Genomic DNA, 6,954 nt, shown 5'->3' on the forward strand with positions numbered 1-6,954 from the left:
TAAAATAAATAAGCAACAAGGATATACTGTACAGCACAGGGAAATATAGCCATTATTTTGTAAGAACTTTAAATGGTGTATAATCTATAAAAATATTGAATCACTGTGTTATACACCTAAAACTCATATAATATAAATCACCTACACTTCAATTAAAAAAAAATCATGGTCTAGCCAGAAAGTAGGAGGTAGGGGGACTTGACTGGGCAAGAATATAAGAGGGATCTTCCTGATGCAGGAACCACAGGGTGGGCAGTATAATACTGTGAGTTTTTGTGGCACACCAAACAAGACATCACGTTTATCACTGCCACTTTGGCACTGTTCTCTGCTATGTTTGTGCAGTGGGCGTAGGGCAGGATGGAAGGAAGAGCTTGTTCTGTATTGCATTTAAGTGCTTTTATAATCAGAGGAAAAACAGTAATTCAATTTTAAGAGACTTTCAGATCAAGGCTACTCCACATAACCTCCACTCAGTTTTAATAATATTTTGCATTTATTAAAAAGGTTTCTACTTGTTCAATTAATGTATTTTTTAAACTTTGATTCATTCTCTAAGCCCTCATCAGAACTGTGGCAGGAACTAGTCCCTCCATCGCTTGAGGGCACTAGGTATTAAGAACCTTGCCCAGATCAACAAGCTGGGAGAAGAGGACAGCTCTATTTCCTTTAAACCTGGTTGTTTCCCTGTCACACAGAGTGAAAAAAAAAAAAAAAAAAAAAAAGGGCCTTAGTATCATCTGACAGAGCAGCCCTGCCAAAATCCACCAAAGGAAAAAAACTAAGTAAAGAAATGGTTACCTTCAAGTCTTTTCTCATGAAGCCTTTCTGCCTTAAGGAAAAGAGAAGGTATATCGTGCTCATCCTATCCAAATTTCTTCCTTCTGTGTCCCCCATCCCACCACCCCCTAGCCTTCTTAACCTGAAATTCCTTTAACCAGAGACCAAAAAAAAAAAAAAAAATCCTTGAAAATACCAATACCATAAAATTAAAAATCACATTTACTTTCTTTTTTTTAACTTTTTATTTTATATTGGAGTATAGCCGATTGACAATGCTGTGATAGTTTCAGGTGCACAGCAAAGCGATTTGGCCACACATATACATGTATCCATTCTCCCCCAAACTCCCCTCCCATCCAGGCTGCCACATAACATTGAGCAGAGTTCCCTGTGCTATACAGTAGGTCCCTTGTTGGTTATCCGTTTTAAATATAGCAACGTGTACATGTCAGTCCCAAACTCCCTAACTATCCCTTTCCTCCACCCTTCCCCACTGGTAACCGTAAGTTCATTCTCTAGGTCTGTGGGTCTGTTTCTGTTTCGTAAATAAGTTCATTTGTATCATTTCTTTTTAGAATCCGCATATAAGCGATATCATATCATTACAAATCATATTTTCTTTAAATCACACAAAAATGTGTCCGAAGATTCCTCTTAGTTGAGGGGAGAGGGAAAATTTGTCTTATTTGCATTTTACTTTATTGTTTAAAAAAATGCCTAGAATGGCAGGGAAAAGACCAGAGAGGAAGAAGCTGGGAGCACTAAGTGTGCTTGTTTTGTACCTTCAGTCACTCCCCCATTTCACTTGGGGCCCAGCTCAGTAAGAGACGGTTTGTTCTCAGGCAGGTATGGAGGGTTTGACAACCACTGAGAGTTACTTAGAAACAGGAAATCGAAATGCCAAAGACAGCAAACAGTTTTACAGACCACACTTTTCCTTCATTCTCATTGACAAAATTGCAATTAAATAACTTTTATCAAGAGGCAGTAGGAGTCGTTTGGTTTTTTTTTTTTAAGTTTAAAAATTTTTAAAGATAGCTCACATGGTCTCATATTCTGAAAAAATACAGATTATGAGTCTTCAAAAAACAATTTGAACTAGGACATGTGGTCTTTCTCTACTAAAGAGAGCTTTGCAAAGAGATTGTTTCATTAAAAAACAAGTTTAAAAGAATCAAGCCCCACTGGAATAAAACCCTTATCAGAGCTAGAACCTCTGAGAGCTTGTCTTGAGTCCTGAAATCCCTATCAGAAATCACTCCTGGAAATTAAGAGATTAAAAGCATTGTTGATCTGGGTGTATATTATGAGAAAGACCCACAATCCGGGTCTATCTCTGGCACTTACAAGTCACATATCCTTTGCCAACTTACTTGTACTCTTGGATTTCAGTCTCTCCTCATTTGTAAAGAGGGCCAATAACATTTGTCTGCTAAAATGAGGATTAGATGGGGTGATGCGTGAAAAGCACAATGCCAGACACTCAGTAAACCATATCTACTATTATTAGTAGTAGTACTACTTATTAAACCACCCATTATCTTCATGCCTCTAGGAATATGACAATCTGGTATTGGATCTGGGGGGAAGGAAAGGCTTATCCACAGAGATTTTGCAGGCCAGTCCTGATGAAGTGCCCTGTGAAGAGCTCCAAGCAGCTGAAGGCCAGCATGAGGACACTGGTGAAAAAGAAGGGGCCAACCACAGGGCTCCTGAAAACCCACTTAGAGAACTGCCCAGAGCTGTCCCTGCTCTTGTTCACTGGCTTAAGGTTCAGATTAATATCTCAAAAATGTGCTGAATATTCTTCTTAAAAGATTTTTAATAGGCTGAAACCTAAATACAGACTACAAAGAGAGTGGGGGGAAGTCCAATCAACTTTTTAGTTCCCGATACCTCTTAAGCTGCTCCTGACCGTGAGCATGTGAAGAGTGCTCATTCGGAGCAAATCTGAATGCTGAGAACGATATCCATCTTCAGTCCCAGAGGAATCCCAGGGCTCTTGTTTCCATCTCTTGCTGAGAACAAGCAATACTGCCAAACCTGACAGACAGAGTGCCCTGGGAGACCAGTTCACCAGTGGGTTCACGAAGGCTACACACGCGGGGTGAGTGGACGTGTTCTAATGACTCACCCACAAGCCTGGTGCTCAGAAAGCAGCAGAGAAAGGAGGGTCTCCAGGGTAGACCTGGGGAATTTAAGGGAGTCAGGGCAGGGTGAGGGGATGGTAAGCACAGGGTTCTGAAAATTCGCATTAAGGATAAGGAATTCCAATTTTTACTATGCAGACAAATCAAATTTCCCAGGAATTTCTAGAAAACTCAGAATCATGATAATCATCAGGGCCTCTTTCTCCAGTCTAGTCACTTGTTATATCTGTCTGTTCTTTCATCAAGCCTCTTGCATCTGCCCCTTTCTTTCTATGACCACTACCCAAATTCAGGCCCCTACCCCGTCATGTCCTAACTTAACGCTATCATTTCACAGTGCTCTTTCTTACCCCTCCTCCTCCTCAGAGGTAAAGTCTTCTAAAAATTCTCCTAGCTGCATGTGAAACTGTAGCAGGATTCTCAACCAGAGCATAAGAAACATTCGCTTTAAGAGTAACTAGAAGATTGTTGAGGTGGCCCTAAGGGGTGTGGGATGAGGGAGGTTGACTTACATGAGAGATTGAAAATAACTCTTCCTCAGGGAGGGGCGGCCCTTACATAAAAGCTTGGCCTGATAATAATGCTTCAGCGTTAGAAGAGAGGGCAGATTTTCGGTATGATTCCAGTTAGTCAATTTTCCTCTGACCCAGGCCCTATGGACTCATGATGGAGTCCCCAAGGAGACAGGGCCTAAACGTACAAACAGAAAGAATGAAGGTCTGGGCTTCCCTGGTGGCGCAGTGGTTGAGAGTCTGCCTGCCGATGCAGGGGCCACGGGTTCGTGCCCCGGTCCAGGAAGATCCCACATGCCATGGAGCGGCTGGGCCCGTGAGCCATGGCCGCGTACTGCAAAAAAAAAAAAAAAAAAAAAGAAAAAAAGAATGAAGACAGAAAAGAGAGTCTCCCCACATCAGGGAAGAAAATGAAGTGGTTTCAGTGTGCCGAAGAAGCAATCATGGTAACGAGGGCCCTGTGAGTGGCATTGGCACCATCCAGTGTCCAGCCTCCATGACAAAAGGTGGAAGCTGGCAGTGATAGGAGGGGGATTTCCCAACATCTCCGCAAAGGCACCAGAAGGTTCTTGGCACCTTTTGCATTTGCTTCACCGGAAGCAGCAGTCCCAGGAGCAAATGGTCCTGTACAGCCAAAGCAGAGAAGAACATGGCAAACCAGTGTGAGCTGGAAACACTGTTGTGCTCATTATCTTTTTTTTTTTTTTTTTTTTTGCGGTACGCGGGCCTTTCACTGCTCTGGCCTCTCCCGTTGCGGAGGGCAGGCTCTGGATGCGCAGGCTCAGCGGCCAGGGCTCACGGGCCCAGCTGCTCCGCGGCATGTGGGATCCTTCCACACCAGGGCATGAACCCGTGTCCCCTGCATCGGCAGGCAGACTCTCAACCACTGCGCCACCAGGGAAGCCCTGTGCTCATTACCTTTTGTGAGATAGTCCTGAGACTCTACAAATTTGGGAAGATTTCTTTGAAGGGAATTTGTAAGTCTCCACCAAAATGGTGGGGACATTTATGCTATTGCTGTAGTCTCTTTTTTACCTTCAGGTTTGGGTGGCTTGAGGAAATCTGGTATTTAATCACAAGACAGTTCAACGGAGGAGAGAAACTGATACTTGTTAAATGCCTACTATATGTTAGGTATCACGATAAGTACATTTGCCTCTATTAATCTTTACCATAACTCTAAAATCAGATGTTTTTATCCCTTTTTAATTAAAGGTGAAGAAACTGAGGTTCAGGGTAGTTAAATTACCTGCACAGGATCACATAGCTTGCTAGGACTGTGAGCTTGAACGCTTTCCTTCATCAAAGCTGCATTTACCGTCTTGCCCATCTTCCTGGCTGTCTTAGCTTAGGAAATGGCTCCAACATCCACCCAGTTGTCAAGCCTGAAACCAAACATCCAAAGTGACTTGTCGCTCCCTTTCCACTCACATCTAGTCAACCATTGGATCCTTTTGTCCCTACCTTCTAATTATTTCTCTATCCCTCCCTTTGACCTCAACCTCACTTATACTACCTGAGCTGAAGTCACCATTATCTCTTCTCTGATTTGCAGAAAAACTTTCCAACTGATCTCTCTCCATGCTGTTTGTCCTCATTAAATCATTCTCCAAATATATCAAAAGTAGTCTCATTTTTTCATTTAAATTGTGGTAAAATACACATAAAATGTATCATCTTAACCATTTTTAAGTGTGCAGTCAGTGGCCATTAAGTATGTTCACATGGTCCTCCCATCATCACCACCATCCATCCACCATCACCACCATCCATCCACAGAACTCTTTTCATCTGACAAAACTGAAATTCTGTGCAAGTTAATAACACCCATTCCCTCCTCCTCCCAGCACATGGCAACCATCATACTGTTTTCTGTCTATGAGTCTGACTACTCTAGGTACCTCAAATAAGTGGAATCACACAATATTTGTCCTTTTATGTCTGGCTTATTTCACTTAGCATAATACCCTCAAGTTTCACCCATGTTGTAGCATGTATCATATTTCCTTGCTTTTTAAAGCTGATTAATATTCCATTGCATGTATGTATAATGCTTTGTTTATACATTCCTCTGTGGATGGACACTTGGGTTACTTCCACCTTTTAGTTATTAATAATGCTGCTATGGACATGGGTTTATATCTCTTTGAGCCTCTGCTTTCAATTCTTTTGGTTATATACCTACAAGTGGAATCATATGGTAGATTTAATTTTTTGAGGAATCACCATACTGTTTTCCATGGTGGCTGCATCATTTACATTTTTACTAACAGTGCACAAGGGATCCAGCTTCTTCATATTCCCACCAACACTTGTTATTTTCTGGTTTTTTGATAGTAGCCACCTAAAGGGTGATATTTCATTGTGGTTTTGATTTGCTTTAGTGATGTTGAGCATCTTGTGTGCTTGTTGGACACCTGTGTGTCTTTTTTTGGAGAAACATCTATTCAAGTCCTGTGCTCATTTTTCAGTTGAGCTGTTTGGGGCGGGGGTAGGGTTGTTATTACAGTACAGTCTTGCTTTTATTTTCCACTGTAATTTTTAGTTTCCAACTATAATTCTACCAGATTTTATTTCTTCACAATTTAAGGCCGTGTTTAAGGTGTACAACAGTTAAAGATAGTTGTGTTTTTTTAGTAGATTGTTCCTTTTACCAATCTGGAAGGCAGACATCCCTTTTAATGCGTTTTGCCCTGAATCTGCGATTTTAATATTGATATACTATGTATTTGTTGTTGCTGTTTAGTAATTGCCTGGCAATCAGCTTTTACCTTTCATAATTTTCATATTTCTAGTCATGACTTTTCTTTTCCACTTAGAGAAGTCCTTTGAACATTTGTGACAATATGGATGGACCTCGAGGGCATTATGCTAAGTGAAATAAGCCAGACAAAGACAAATACCACATGATCTCTCTTACATGTGGCATTTAAAAAAAAAAAAGCTCATAGATACAGATACACAGAATAGATTGAAGGTTGCCAAAGGCAGGGGTGGGGGAGAAATGGGTATAGTGTATCAAAATGTTTTTTAAAAAAAAGATGTAGAATCAATTTCACCCATCATTCAATCTGGGCTAACTTTTGACTTGCTTCATCCAACAGAATGTAGAAACAATAAATGCTTCTGCTTTTGCTCCCTTGGAACACAGCCCTGAGACTGCAAATTGAGGGAGTCGAGTCTAGCCTACTGGAGGATGAGAGGCTAGTGGAGGAGAGCTGTTCCTGCTGAGTCCCCAGAGCCCAATCATCTGACCAACAGTGTGCTCCAACTGTGAGCAAGGCCGTGTTAGATCATCCAGTCCCGGTTCAGAGGCCATAACTTCTGCAGCTGCAAAAGTAATTCCAGGGGATATCAGCAGAGGATCCCAGACCAAACTGCTGACTGCAGAATCATGAGCTAATAAGATGGCTGTGATTTTAAGAAACTAAGTTTGGATTGGTTTGTTACATGGCAATAAATAAGTAATACACCAAGTGTAGCATGGAGGCTGGGACTTAAAAAAACAA

The sequence above is a fragment of the Phocoena sinus genome, chromosome 4 (genome assembly GCF_008692025.1).
Source record: "Phocoena sinus isolate mPhoSin1 chromosome 4, mPhoSin1.pri, whole genome shotgun sequence".
Classification (NCBI taxonomy): Eukaryota; Metazoa; Chordata; class Mammalia; order Artiodactyla; family Phocoenidae; genus Phocoena; species Phocoena sinus.